The 16,278-nt window shown below is 39.3% G+C and overlaps 1 protein-coding gene and 1 long non-coding RNA gene across 16 annotated transcripts in view; one reads left to right on the forward strand and one right to left on the reverse strand.

Moving 5' to 3' along the window:
• Positions 1-3,829: 3,829 nt before the first annotated feature.
• On the reverse strand, positions 3,830-14,381 carry LOC139747181 (uncharacterized). Of its 2 annotated transcripts, none has more exons than XR_011712332.1 (3): positions 14,274-14,381; positions 11,977-12,099; positions 3,830-4,049 (listed from the first exon to the last, which is right to left on the reverse strand). It is a non-coding gene; the product is annotated as an uncharacterized lncRNA (long non-coding RNA). The 2 variants fall into 2 exon arrangements; XR_011712331.1 differs by lacking the exon at positions 3,830-4,049 and adding an exon at positions 6,897-7,706.
• Positions 14,382-14,827: 446 nt separating this feature from the next.
• LOC139747080 (uncharacterized) overlaps positions 14,828-16,278 on the forward strand; it is a 488,827-nt gene continuing 487,376 nt past the window's right edge. For 13 of the 14 annotated variants that reach the window (XR_011712305.1, XM_071658878.1, XM_071658877.1 and 10 more), the window contains exon 1: positions 14,828-14,981. The gene's annotated coding sequence lies outside the window, so the exon portion shown is untranslated. Of the gene's footprint in view, positions 14,982-15,009; positions 15,683-16,278 lie in introns of those variants that run through there. The other variant, XM_071658874.1, reaches the window with a different exon arrangement.

The following is a 16,278-nucleotide window of genomic DNA, read 5'->3' on the forward strand; positions in this document are numbered from 1 at the left end:
AGAGAGAGAGAACTCTCAAGTTTGTATTAGCGCTTAACTACAGATGAAGGTAAATTATATGATATCTTGGCCACAGACCGTATGCATTACCGTATGCACTCTCGTATGCATTACCGTATGCATTCGAACTCAAGTCACCCTAGAATTCTCAGACACGAATATCAAAACGTCTTACGAGATATTTGAAACCTCTGAGGTTTATACAGAACCCTTGTGACTGCTGTCATGGTGAATAGTACCTGGTGACTTATTAAGGGTGTCTGGTGGCGCCCGGTGACTGATGCTTCGTGACCAGTGACTGGTCTTTGCCTAATTATTGGTGACCGGCCAAGTAACTGGTGATTTGTACCTAGTGAATGGTGTTTGGTGATTGGTCCCTGGTACTTGGTGAATGGTGCCTACTGTTCTAGTGATTGGTGAAGGGTGACAGTTGTCCAAAGGTATATATATATATATACATATATATATATATATATATATATATATATATATATATATATATATATATATATATATATATATATATTTCACATAATACAGGTAGGACTCGAACCCAGGACCTTTTGCTTGGCTGTCGGAAAAGCTGATCGCTCGGGTAGGATCCCGTTCCCAACTACCACACAAAAGGTCCTGGGTTCGAGTCCTGGCTGTTGGAGGGTATTATGTGTTCTACGAAAATGCGCGTTCATAAGCACTATATATATATATATATATATATATATATATATATATATATATATATATATATATATATATATATATATATATATGTTGGGGAAAATCCTCACCTGGCCCCCTTCTCTCTTCCTTCTTTTGGAAAAAAAAAAAAAAAGAGAGCTTGGGAAGTGAGTCAGTTGTTGTTCGCTGATGATACAGCGCTGGTGGCTGATTCATGTGAGAAACTGCAGAAGCTGGTGACTGAGTTTGGTAAAGTGTGTGAAAAAAGAAAGTTAAGAGTAAATGTGAATAAGAGCAAGGTAATTAATTAGGTACAGTAGGGTTGAGGGTCAAGTCAACTGGGAGGTAAGTTTGAATGGAGAAAAACTGGAGGAAGTAAAGTGTTTTAGATATCTGGGAGTGGATCTGGCAGCGGATGGAACCATGGAAGCGGAAGTGGATCATAGGGTGGGGGAGGGGGCGAAAATCCTGGGAGCCTTGAAGAATGTGTGGAAGTCGAGAACATTATCTCGGAAAGCAAAAATGGGTATGTTTGAAGGAATAGTGGTTCCAACAATGTTGTATGGTTGCGAGGCGTGGGCTATGGATAGAGTTGTGGGCAGGAGGATGGATGTGCTGGAAATGAGATGTTTGAAGACAATGTGTGGTGTGAGGTGGTTTGATCGAGTAAGTAACGTAAGGGTAAGAGAGATGTGTGGAAATAAAAAGAGCGTGGTTGAGAGAGCAGAAGAGGGTGTTTTGAAATTTGAGCACATGGAGAGAATGAGTGAGGAAAGATTGACCAAGAGGATATATGTGTCGGAGGTGGAGGGAACGAGGAGAAGTGGGAGACCAAATTGGAGGTGGAAAGATGGAGTGAAAAAGATTTTGTGTGATCGGGGCCTGAACATGCAGGAGGGTGAAAGGAGGGCAAGGAATAGAGTGAATTGGATCGATGTGGTATACCGGGGTTGACGTGCTGTCAGTGGATTGAATCAGGGCATGTGAAGCGTCTGGGGTAAACCATGGAAAGCTGTGTATGTATGTATATTTGCGTGTGTGGACGTATGTATATACATGTGTATGGGGGTGGGTTGGGCCATTTCTTTCGTCTGTTTCCTTGCGCTACCTCGCAAACGCGGGAGACAGCGACAAAGCAATATATATATATATATATATATATATATATATATATATATATATATATATATATTCTTCATCAAATAACCATCTTGGATATTTGTACCACCATCACGAATGTGCCAAAATACTCACGCCAGGCCCATCAAAAAGGTTTCAAATACATCTTGCCAATGAAAAGAGAAATAGATTACAAATTCAAAAACCTGGACAATAAGATAAAATCACTCATTACGTTGCACATTTTTTGTCCAATCTTCCCTTCTGGTTCCGGATATATGCACTGGTTAGTATGCTGCCGTCAAGCAAAGGCAAAGTCATTACTCTTTAGTTCTCATGAACCTTCGTGATATGGTGGTTAGCGTCCCTGACCATGATTCGTGCACGGCAGTCAGCCCACAGCCAACCCAGTTGTTCATCATCCACTCAAAACTGGTCGACAAATGTGTACCTGGCCTAGGTTGGTGATGGGTGTATGCATAAATATGAGTACAGACATTGTACATATACTCAAGGTTAAGAGACGGGGCAATACGAGTGTATAACTCTACCCCTGTAACAAACACACAAACAGTAATCAAACACACGAGAGAGAGAGAGAGAGAGAGAGAGAGAGAGAGAGAGAGAGAGAGAGAGAGAGAGAGAGAGAGAGAGAGAGGGGGGGGGGTTCGAAGTATAAAATGACCCATCATGGAAGAGAGGAAAGAAAGGGGTATTCGATGACAACTTTGAAGATTCTTAATCAATTTGATAATGTCAACAGTGAAGTGTTGTTTAAAAGATGAGAGAAAAGAGCAAGAAACTCTTATAGAAAAGATTAAAGAAATGTGTTAATAGCGTTAATAAAAGACACTATGAGATGAAATTGAGAATGTAGACATTATACTGAAGTTTAAAAAGTTATATCATAGTAAAGAAAGTTCAAGGGATGAGGACCCATGAGAGCACGAGTTACCCCCCGGCTGTACAGACAGCAAAATGCAGAGTTCATATTGCACACACACACACACACACACACACACATACACATACACACACACACACACACACACACACACACACCTTGCTCAAGATGAGGGGTGTGTATGTAGACACATAATATAGTAAAGATTGTTTTTAAGGGACTTGGCAATACAAGTGTAAAACTCTCTCTAACTCACAATAAGTAATCGTAATTGTAATGAGAGAGAGAGAGAGAGAGAGAGAGAGAGAGAGAGAGAGAGAGAGAGAGAGAGAGAGAGAGAGAGAGAGAGAGTGGGGAGAACATGTCCGCAAAGGGAAACAGGGCTTATTTTTATGCAGTGAGAAAGGCGAGAGGGTAAGAACTGCTTCTGACATAACTCTAGTGGAGTGAGGCAGAGGAAAGCTCCATTAAGTGTGAGCAATACACAGGGATGGGGCATCCCTCTATATAGCGTTGAGTTGCTCTCGTGACGAAACAACAACAGCAAAAGACTCATGACCTGAGGGAATCCCCAATGTTTCTTTTCTTGACATAGATTTGAATCATTTATACTGAAACAGTATTTCCACGAATGACCAGCTTCTAACGTCAGTTATATGGATAAAGTCTAAAGACTGAAACTACATCATCTTGTACAGAAACAGAGAAGACCGGAGGAATTATCTTACCACAAGCTGATGAGTATTTCCCTACTCCAAGGAGAACTGTTGGCCAGTGAGGTAATTACTGGTAAGACGGGAGGCTGAGCGAGCAGGTCTGGACGTCAAGCATTCAAGGGAAGTTAGAGAATTGCAAGTTATGATCGTGCAAGTAATAGGTTTACTGGTGAAGTCATTACTGACGAGGAAAACAAAGAGAAACAGAAGACAGAACCGAACCTCATGAATCACCACTCTTGGAAACACTGGAGAAAGCAAGTACATCCATCATTACAGAAGTAGACCCATTACACAGAAAACTGATAACTGGTTTACAGAGCACGGGGAAGGGGAAACCAAACGATATAACTTCACATAAACACTTTATGCAAAACTTATCCAAAAACTTTTGAAATATCGAGGACCAACAAATAAGATATCCAGAATTTTACACATGCACACACTCGCTGTAGGAGAAACTGAGCAGGAGACAGCAAGGGTCCTACAGGGGTCATGCATGGGTTCGAATCCTGGGCGTAGTTGTCGTCCTACTTTCTACCTATGTATGATTATCCTCCTCTCAAGGATGCTCGATAAATGGGCATCCGGGTGAGGCTGGTGTGTGTGTGTGTGTGTATCACCTGTTTGTACTGAACATAGAGAGATTTTGAGATTCATATGGAATCTGTGTTGAAAAATATTATTGGAAATAGCAACAACATATAAATCAAAACCAAATCTCGAAGATAACACAATAATATAAGAAAACATGTTCCCATTGTGGTCCTTTAAAGAAAAAGAAAACATTGACAACCTTCCAATAGTTGGGTAAATCAAAAGATAATGTTGACGAGGAGCAGATAATCATGAATAAACAGAACCAAGAAAACCTCTGAAAAAAAAAAATATCCTACAATCCTAACACAGAAAAAGGCGCCATGAAAACTGGGGTTATACAAAAAAACAAAATTAGATTCACAAAGACCATACATCATTAGATGAGATTACATCGTACACCATTATACAAAAACTAAGAGTTACCTCACTAACGCGGGAAACGGCGATCAAATATGGTAAATGAATATAAATCGCGAAAATCATAACTGGGCAATGCGTACGTCCATAAGAAATTTTATTCTCCAAGCTGTCATCAGAGTGTTCAAAGAATGAAATCGTTCAATTCGTTGCATCCACAGTGGCTACTAACTGGATAACTTAGGAAACATATTACAGCTGTGAAAAAAAAACTCCATACTTACCTTTCGGCTCCTGTCTTATGAAATGAAAGATTTTTGTAGTTAACCTTCAACTAAGTATCGTTCTCTTTAAAACCAAAAGTCCATAACAGAAAACTTTTAAGGGTAACTAAAACAAGAATTTCTTGTTTTATGCGATAAATATCATTTCATTGATGATAAGGTCGACCGGTGAGAAAAGAGGAGTAATATGAATTTTCAGTGAGCAATACGCTAAAACAAATCCATATGCTTTCTAGATAACCTGTCCAGTGCTTTCGGTCATCTACAAGATGTCAAAATAATGTTTTTTTATTCGGTTGATTACTACTTAACCAAGTGATAATGGCAACTCAAGGGCGGACTGATTTGATAACCATCTATTTCCCTACACCTCGAACCTTTGGAACTCTTTACTTTCTCAAGTCTTTCCCAATATCTATGACCAGACACATTCTAATAGATACGTTTTCACCTCCAAAATTTGTACTTTCCCTTGTCTCTTCTTGTTTCTTTATATTAACCTCTCTCTATATGTCAATCGAGGCCCGGCCTTGATGTGGACTTTTCTGATCGTGACTGGAGCCTCCAACGTAAAGAAAAAAAATTCCACTACTCTCTCTAAGGCTTCACTATCTCCTTGTCCCTGAACACAAGAAACATCGTCAAAACGCTGTTCAACCCCACACTGCTGTGCTAACAACTTTCACATGTATTGCGTGTTGGTGGAATAATGTTTGAAATATAATCAAATAATTCTTCCTCGGTAAACAAAACTTTCTTTTATAAATGCTGCCATACAAATTCATGGTACTGAGATCAAATACGATCATACAAATGGACATGGCTTAATAGAATGAGTCCCGTTACCCAGTCATATATGAACCATACTGCCCTGAGCTAGAAAAATGTAAAGCAGCTTATCGTTTATTCACTGATCGATGTCGCAAAAATATCATTCCAACCGATGGTAAAAATGGTGATGAAATTCTACTCTTAGTGTGCTACATAAATAGATGTGGGATAATGTAGGATCACTTTACGTAACACTGAGGTGAAACACTTCCAGTGATGAACATATGAAAATCTCTCCTAACTTCACCTAGTTGTTGAGATATACGTTGATCTTCAGCGTAAGGTCGAAATATACCAGCGTTTATGTCGTTTGTGTCCTCCCACGTACAATAACGCACAAAACGCCCTAAAACAACGTAATGAAGCAGTAACGCCTAGATCTTCATAAACGAAAAAGAAAATATGGTAAATGTCAGCTGCTATAGGAAGGTGGATGAGGTTTTCTGATGTTTTCTTGATTTCTAAATATGTCAGGGACTTTAAGCTTTTTATCCTCACGTTTCCCCTAATCTTCATAACCCTCCCTACTATCGGCATATTTGATAGCGAGGAAATAAAAGCAAAGAAGGAAATAACGCCCCACCACTCTTATTCAGTTTTCCTCAACACAATCTGCACTACAACTGCAAAACGAAATCACATTTCAAAGCGTGGCGTTCCTAAACAGGAACGTTACTAAGATTATGATAAAGGCACTTTCACCAAACTATGAATATAATCATAGCACTGTGTTATCAACTGTTTGAAAATATGGTGGTATTACCTCATCGTTTGATGAAAATAAATTCTACCTAAAAATAACTTCCCTAAACGAGTTACGTTTAAATACCCGAACTGTCCCAAACCTGTTTTTAGCTTTGACGACCATCACCCTTTAACACATCAGTACGTATAAAGACTTGCAACGTTTTTAAATACACAGAATTGTCATTAGCTCTGTGTTAGAGATAAAAAGAAAACCATTAATTATGCAGTATTGATGAAATACTTCTTTACAAAATCTTAATCAACTTGTCATTACTCGTCCAGACTAACGGTCGTGTACAGTTCAACGAGTTGCGTTTACATTCACATTTCACTGCTGACTGTTTACAGAGCTTGTTTACCAAGGGCCAAATGGCCATGTGTAAGCTTCCTTCAATTTCATTTCCTACATGACCTTTAATCATTTGAAACATGATCGTGAAACAAGGTTCAGCATATAACCAATGGATAATCGAAACATTCACTAAATGTGGTTCGACATGTAACTTGTAATGAACCTTAATACCATGTACAAACACTGTTAAATGTATCACCTATTAATCAACTGAAATATCATGGCCAAACCAACTTGATATATCAGATAATCTAATATCACAAACAAACAACATTCGACATAACTATAATCAGGTGAAACATCATGGACAATAATGAACATATCACCTATAATCAGTAGAAATACCACAACCAAACAACACTGGACATATCCCCTATAATCAAATATAATAATGGCCAGACAATATGGACATATTCACCTATAATCAGTTAAAACATCATGACCAATCATTACGGACATATTCACCTGTAATCAGTTGGAACATCATGGCTATACAAAATTGGACATATCACCCATTAGTAGCTGCAAAATCATAACCAAACAGCTCTGGACATATTACCTATAATTGTTCAAAATATAGTAAACGAAGAACTTCATAAACAGTAATTAAGTTACTTACCTTCAACGGGCCAACTGGTGTAGGGCCATGGAAGCCATCAGTCACGTGTACAAAATATTGAAAATCAATCACTACATTTAATTCAAAGTTTTTCTAATAATTTCTAAAGGTGACATGGTACAGGTCACTTGGTATTACTATATATCGCAATTCGCAGCGAAATTTTCGGTAAACACATAACTAATTTTGCCAGTTTTCCACGCACTAATCACCAATCACGTTATATCACAATGATAAATTATCATTTCTTCTATAACGTTCAATAATCACTAACTCAAACAGGTGTGGAAATCACACAAATTTTTTCCATCAAGCAAGCTCACCAACTTAAACTAATCACTTGATATTCGTGCTTGAAACAAGTCAGTGTCGAATTGGAGGCATATCTGAGTTTTTCATTAATATATTACATGACTTAATATGTCTAAGAAAAAATCACTTGCACGATAATCATTCTATGATAAGGACACGCTGAAGTACCACTTGGCAACACTCAGAACTGAAAAAAACACATTATAACTTAATGCACTTTATAGAGATCCAGATCAGTGACATGGTGGCGTTAATGTTTCACTTTCCCCGTGGACTCATAATGGATATATATATATATATATATATATATATATATATATATATATATATATATATATATATATATATATGGAGAGAATGAGTGACGAAAGATTGACAAAGAAGATGTATGTGTCAGAGGTGGAGGAAACAAGGAGAATTGGGAGGCCAAATTGGAGGTGGAGAGATGGAGTGAAAAAGATCTTGGCGGATCGGGGCTTGAACACACAGGAGGTTCACGTGAAAGGCGGGCAAGAAATAGAGTGAATTGGAACGATGTGGTATATCGGGTTGGACGTGCTGTCAATGGATTGAACCAGGGCATGTGAAGCGTCTTGCGTAAACCATGGTAAGTTTTGTGGGGCCTGGATGTGGAAAGGGAGCTGTGGTTTCGGTGCATTACACATGACAGCTAGAAACTGAGTGTGAACGAATGTGGGCTTTGATGTCTTTTCCTAATGCTACCTCAAACGCGCGCGGGTTGCTGTTTCATGCGTGGCAAGGTGGCGATGAGAATAAATGAAGGCAGAAAGTATAAGTACATGTGTATATATGTATATGTATGTATGTGTGCGTGTGTGGGCGTTTATGTATATACATGTGTATGTGGGTGGGTTGGGCCATTCTTTTGTTTTGTCTGTTTCCTTGCGCTACCTCGCTAACGCGGGAGACAGCGACAAACTATAATATATATATATATATATATATATATATATATATATATATATATATATATGTGTGTGTGTGTGTGTGTGTGTGTGTGTGTGTGTGTGTGTGATCGAGTAAGTGATAAAAGGGTAAGAGAGATGTGTGATAATAAAGAGTGTGGATGAGAGAGCAGAAGAGGGTGTACTGAAATGGTTAGGATGGAGTGAAAAAGGTTTTGAACGATACAGGAGGGTGAAAGGCGTGCAAGATAGAGTACATTGGAAAGATATGATATACCGGGGTCGACGTGCTGTCAGTGGATTGAATTCACCAGGGCATGTAAAGCGTCTGGGGTAAACCGTGGAAAGTTTTGTGGGGCCTGGATGTGGAAAGGGAGCTGTGGTTTCGGTCATTACACATGACAGATAGAGAGTAAGTGTGAATGAATGTGGCCTTTGTTGTCTTTTCCTTGCGCTACCTCGAACGCGCGCGGGGGGGAGGGGGTTGCCATTTCATGTGTGGCAGGGTGGAGGCGAGAATGGATGAAGACAGCAAGTATGGAAAGGGAGCTGTGGTTTCGGTGCATTATTACATGACAGCTAGAGACTGAGTGTGAACGAATGTGGCCTTTGTGTATGTGGGTGGGTTGGGCCATTATTTCGTCTGTTTCCTTGCACTACCTCGCTAACGCGGGAGAGAGCGACAAAGCAAAAGAAATAAATAAATGAATATATATATATATATATATATATATATATATATATATATATATATATATATATACATATATATATATATATATATATATATATATATATATATATATATATATATATATATATATATATATATATATATGTGTGTGTGTGTGTGTGTGTATGGCCCAACCCACCCACATACACATGTATATACATACACGTCTACATACGCAAATATACATACCTCTACATCTCAACGTATATATATATATATATATATATATATATATATATATATATATATATATATATATATATATATATACACAAACATATACATATATACACATGCACATAATTCATACTGTCTGCCTTTATTCATTCCTATCGCCACCCCGCCACACATGAAATAACAACCCCCTTCCCCCCTCATGTGCGCGAGGTAGCGCTAGGAAAAGACAACAAAGGCCACATTCGTTCACACTCAGTCTCTAGCTGTCATGTAATAATGCACCGAAACCACAGCTCCCTTTCCACATCCAAGCCCCACACAACTTTCCATGGTTTGTCCCAGACGCTTCACATGCCCTGGTTCAATCCATTAACAGCACGTCGACCCCGGTACACCACATCGTTCCAATTCACTCTATTCCTTGCGCGCCTTTCACCCTCCTGCATATTCAGGCCCCGATTACTCAAAATCTTCACTCCATCTTTCCACCTCCAATTTGGTCTCCCACTTCTCGTTCCCTCCACCTCTGACACATATATCCTCTTGGTCAATCTCTCCTCCCTCATTCTCTCCATGTGACCAAACCATTTCAAAACACCCTCTTCTGCTCTCTCAACCACACTCTTTTTATCTCTCTTGCCCTATTATTACTTACTATATCAAACCACCTCACCACGTATTGTCCTCAAACATCTCATTTCCAGAACATCCACCCTCCTCCTCAAAACTATATCTATAGCCCATGCCTCGCAACCATATAACATTGTTGGAACCAATATTCCTTCAAACATACCCATTTTTGCTTGCCGAGATAATGTTCTCGACTTCCACACATTCTTCAACGCTCCCAGAACTTTCGCCCCCTCCCCCGCCCTATGATTCACTTCCGCTTCCATGGTTCCATCCGCTGCCAAATCCACTCCCAGATATCTAGAACACTTCACTTCCTTAAGTTTTTCTCCATTCAAACTTACCTCCTAATTGACTTGTCCCTCAACCCTACTGTACCTAATAACCTTGCTCTTATTCACATTTACTCTCAGCTTTCTTCTTTCACACACTTTACCAAACTCAGTCACCAGCTTCTGCATAAAAGTAAAGACACGGGGCAAAGCACGTATAAAAAAGTTTTTTCCTGTCACACACAACTATTAATCACAAATAGTAACCAGACGTCACAGACAATCTGCTCGTGTCTTTCCACTAACCTCGAGCACGGTCTGGCTAGAACTAATCCTGATTCACTGTCCTGGTGTAAGACGGAGCCACCTAACAAAACGTTATAACAAGCAGTTTAACAATCAATCCGGAGTTTCTTTGTCACGTTGGCAAGTAAAAAATAAACTATTTCTGTTGTAATTACGAAAGTAACTTTGAGAAACATCAGTAAATGATAATAAGTGTGATGATACGATTATATCATCAGATTAGCTGATATATTTAATTAATATATAAAGAGTAAACACGGGCAACCTTAAGGGCAGGACAACCAACCTGGCATACTCAGTGCCACAGCGATCGCGTATCGTCGTGGATTAAAATGTTCACATATGTCACATATAATGTCATGCTGCTTCCGTTTCTAACATAACACGATATACTAGCGTGGCGTGTCACGGCCACCTGTGTCAGGCGTCATAGCATGCCATGTCGGTACGTACAAATACACTCATGCATACCTTCTCACATACACACACACACACGAGGAGTCACATACATTGTATATGCAACTAAGGATACCTACAATGTACCTAAGGATACGTTATCCTAAGACATGTGGCGCGTAAGCTACCATGCACCCTATCCTATGATCCTCCGTCAATGTGATTTAGATATATGACAAAAGAAAAGAAATTATATGCATGCTCTACGTGGTGCCTCTTCGTAGGGCCGGCCCATCCTACCTTTTCACTTGGATATAACTAATAAAGAATCATGTTGATGTCTTGGAAATTTTTTTGAGTGCACGGCCAAGCATGATCTGAAGTGTCGTTATGTTCTCCGTCTCTTAATGCTCACAGTAAGTGGTGATGGTGACATACTAGGCAAGGCAGCTAACAATATCAATCTATTGATGCTGTAGGTGGGTAAGGGAAATACAAGATTGGCTTTTACTGATGCATGTTGGACATAAGACAATAACAGCTCAGCTTGACTGTTTCCTACTCATATTTGCATTCTGGTGAACAGCAGGGAAAACTGGCAACGACTGTCTGATTTGACGCTTGCTCATCAAAGACAACGATATGAAGCCCTAAATCCGACACGGCATCTTTTAAAGAATTTTCACTTAAGGCAAATTTTCAGAAGGGCCCAGTTATGAGCGCGAATTTAATAATTTTTAAAATTATTTCTTTAACACTTGATAATGGTATGGTTGCCTATCAGTAATAAATGATAACTATTAAGATAATAGGAAGGTCACAAGGAATATTACTAATCACATTCTTGTACCAAAAGGGGCCTTAAAGGACCTAGGTTCTTTAAGCAAAAACGGCTTTTTGGTTTTAAGGATGCAGGGAGAAGGTAGGTATGTTAAAAGATGCCCTGGATCAGGAGCGATGTCCGAGAAACAAACGGATCCAAGAATGGAAACAAGAAATAACTCAGTGGAAGATTACCTTGGCAGGTGGATGAAATGCGTTCACTGCACTGATGTTTGTGTGAGGACAACAATCAGGGATACCATCATTCTGTGAAGAGTGTCAGGTGACCCGTAGTGTTCGAAGCATCATGAAGATTATCTGAAAGACATGATTTACGAAAGATTGTCAGCTGAAGAGGAAACGGGGATATGTTCGAAGCATCAAAATTATTCTCGATAATTATTGTATAAACGAATGTGAACTGTTCCATCATCAATTTTACGCTGGGAGTGGTGGGTGTAAAGTGCTGTTCTGTCATAAAAGTTATTGTGGATACGAACTATACTGGATACTCGCCTCCGCCAAATTGCGTCCATCATTTATTGTTTGTTTTATCATCCGCTCCGATTCCCTTGCAGAAACACACTAACGATCCATTTTATCAATATCTCAGATTATCTTCGCATCTGGTAGGCAAGTGCCAAAGTTAGTGTTGTGTGATGTAAACGAAATGACTCTCTGGACATGCAGGAACAACTGCACTTATCTGAAGATAAGAAATTTCTTCACAAATGGTCAGAGCACTTGACCCATCTTTAACTGCACCCAAGAAGTTGCAGTACACAGTTCAGTTTCCCGAACGCACAGCAATTCAGCATCTGGGGCTGTTAAGACATACAGCTTAGTCGTCGTTCTGCAATATGTCGCTTGTACAGTCGATTGCTCTTTTATCCTGCGGCTGAATTGAAAAACGTGGATGACATTCAACCTAAATATGTCAGCACTATCTAAGAATCCTTCCATTACTTCATGAAAGGTTTATTAGATTACAACCAGCTGACGACCTGGATCACATCTAACATCATGAGACTAATGCAGCATTGACACCGGGCCTTCGACCTCACCAGTAATCTCGAAAAGGCTCTCCCTAACAAAATGATTCGCATTTCAGCATTGGAAATAAATCATATCACCCTGCCAAGCTACTACTCCTTAAACAGATATGTGAGAAACAGAGGTGAGAGGTTTGGAAAGGCAGACTCCCGTATCTTGCGTTCATCATCTCTAGTGAAGCAGCTAAATTTGTCAACATACACACCGCAAATGTCTGCACGAGACTACGCCACTATGACACTACTGCCTCTCAGCTGTAATCCTCCTGGCGTCATTACATAAATTCTGCAGTCGCTAGACGGCTATATAGTATGAAGTTACAGCACCCTGCAAAATCCTTAGGCTTGCCTATGAAACCCTTCAAAGATTAATCTGAATTAACTAAAATCTTGGGCTTTAACATCAGTGCATCTCTCCAGCAATCATTATTTCACATCCATTGTCTCGTCCAATTTTTAAACCTTATTTATAGCAACCAAGAGAGATGCAAGGCCTCTGATGTTCACCTTCGTTGATTTCACCAATACTTTTAAACCAGTTAACCATGTTACAATAAGTGATTATGGGCTGCGCTTAGGTTTCATCCCTCGGTGAGCATTGTAAGGTACGCTTCTGAAAGGCCGTATTCCCACCCAGTCCCTCACTTGTGGCTTCCAACAAAAAAAAAAACAAAGATGGAACCATTACGTTTCCTCACCCTTGCAGATGATGTTCTGATGAATGCAACTGTTGGATGGAAGATGGAAGTACGACTCTAACATTCGTATCATATCAATAACATGTCTCTCGACTACATCGCCTAGTCGAACACCAACAGCCTCCATAACTGGGCCACCATCAGTCATACAAAAACTGTAGTCATGCACATCAACCTTGCCAGCAACCATATCTTACTTCCTATTCAATATCTGTTTCGATCCAAGCTCCCTCGTTGACAATCCAGCATGCCTCCCAGTCTTACTTTGAAAGCTTACCTAAGTTGAAAGACGTTCTTATCAAGTCTCCCAGCAATCTTCTTTATATCCTTTGTAGTCTTACGATGCTTGGACATCCTATGTCTGTAGCCATAAACATCACAACCCTTGTTCCTCCCAGATTGGCCCTGGCCTTCCCTGACTGGTCTCTTTATTAACATCATAAATGAGATTACAAGAAACGTTGGGGAAAAGGGCATGAAGCATTACCCTCGGTTAGTTCTACGCCACCATCCATAAGGCCCTGGGCACACAGGTATTCCTGACCCTTTATCCATCTATTAGACCTTAATGAGAAAATTCGGAAAGTGCAGTAGCTTTCCCACCGTCACCTGCCAGCGAGAGCCTCTCTCCATGCGTTGCAATTTGGCACCACAGTTGCATAGGGAATTATCAGTATCACATCAAGACATTTTCATAGAGAGGGTTAAGTGAATTGAAACCAAAAACGTTTTACATGCTTACAAGTCATCAAAATCAAGCCAAAGAAGGGGCCCCAGACGAATCTCTTGCCCAGCGGGCCCAGCAGTATTAAGGCCACCACTACTTGCCAGTCCTTCGTCTGCAACTTCCTGGATCGTCTATGAAATGGTGGCAACATTGGGCTGTTCCAGATTCTCTTCATCCTCCCCTGATCAGGGAAGAGACTCTTAAGAAAACCAATGTTTATCATGTTGAGGAACAGAAAAGATTTCACAAGTTCTGTGATTATCTGATATAATTAAAGAAAATGATATGTCCCTAATGTGGAATCTTTTATAATAACATCGATGATAGAGAATAGACTTCAAAATATCATATACTGAGAATTTTCTTAAGTATTCATGTTTAAAATATTCCATCTGAAACTTCCACAGGTATTTAAAGTCACAATTACAAACACCAAAATGCATAAGGGAGGGTGAGTTACACTGAAATGTTCACAGAGATAATATTTCTCTTGCATCACTAAAAATTGATGTGATATCATTAGCCAACATATATAATATATTGTTTGTTTTAAAAAGTGTCCCTGCGTGTTAAAGTTCATGACCATGTCAGGTGGAAGCGATACCTTAGCAGAGGCCGCTATCTGTAGCGCCCCTGGCGACATTGTTTTATGAAACGTATGGATGTCAGCGTCAGGGGAAACTAACAGCTCGGCAATATCAAAAACCAGCTCATCTGTAACAGGTACGGGGTTGTCTGTTATTTGTATAAAATACTGTTAGTACTAACTGTCGATTTCGCTATAAACCTGAGGCAGCTCGTAAAGTAATTGGTGGTATAGGTCAGAATTTGTTGGAGAGTAAGCGTCAGGTTGAGGGTGGCGTCTGGAGTTGCGTTAGGATTCATAGTGCGCATGTATGTTTTATTACAAAAGAAATATCTCGTTTTGCTGTCGTGAAGTGGAGTTTATATTAGGTTTAAACGATTTATTGGGAGCACAGTAATGCGGTTGCATTTAACATTCTCCAGAAACAAGTATACGCTTGGCTCATACCTGGTCGGTAACAAGAGCGTCTAACCCTCGGGTACATGGCAGCAACCAAGATGATGGTGGCAAAAGTAAAATAAAGCCGTTCACAAAGTACTTTATTAATTCAATAGTTATTTCTCCAAGAGGAACTTGAATTCAAGAGATTTATTATAAGACATTCTATGTTCATTCTTAGATTTTTTAAATCCTTGATATATGCATAAAGTTGGGAAAAAATTGAGTATTGTAGAGGTTAATACCCTTAGAAAAATGCTTATTCATGATATAAAACGGACATTAGTTAACTTTAATGACACGGCACATTCATCTTATGGAAACTGACGAAAATCAAATCAGCATAATTGTACTTCTACAGGCTGCAATCCTGTCAACATTGGCAATATAGGTTTCTTGGGTTGGTATGTTTGTTTTGTAAATTTTTATTATAACTTTGCAAAGCTATTAACTTTGAATATTGATAGTGTTTTGCTCTGTTAGCATAGTGTTAATGCAATAACAATTTCAGAGTGTGATTTGAGGCATAATATTTAATGAGATTTAAGGCAATATAGGTTGTGTGTGTCAAGAAAAAGTGGGCTTAATGTGAAAACTGGTTGTACACTTGGAAAATGTTAACAGACCCCATAGAAACCTAACCACCGAGTGGCAGACATGTTAGTAGAAATGTATCAATATTAAATACTTCTCTTGCTAGAGATCGTATGGCCTCTTGTGTCATCTGATTATTGACATCAAGTGCTCTGTTGTCAGTGCATTTTCATGGGTGTGATTGATATATTTCAGAGCTTTGAGCGCTAAGATAAATCTTAACAGTGAGGTTAGGTTAGGTCAGGTTTTCATAGGTTACCTTCACGAAAGTGCTACTTGATTTTGTTAGACAATCTTAGTTTCCTTGATTTCATATTATCTGATATAATATTGTTCATTTTGAAAGATAAGGTAGATCTGTCCCATGCACGTATTTCTGTGATTATAACCTATTTCTTAAAG

The sequence above is a fragment of the Panulirus ornatus genome, chromosome 67, assembly GCF_036320965.1.
Source record: "Panulirus ornatus isolate Po-2019 chromosome 67, ASM3632096v1, whole genome shotgun sequence".
Classification (NCBI taxonomy): Eukaryota; Metazoa; Arthropoda; class Malacostraca; order Decapoda; family Palinuridae; genus Panulirus; species Panulirus ornatus.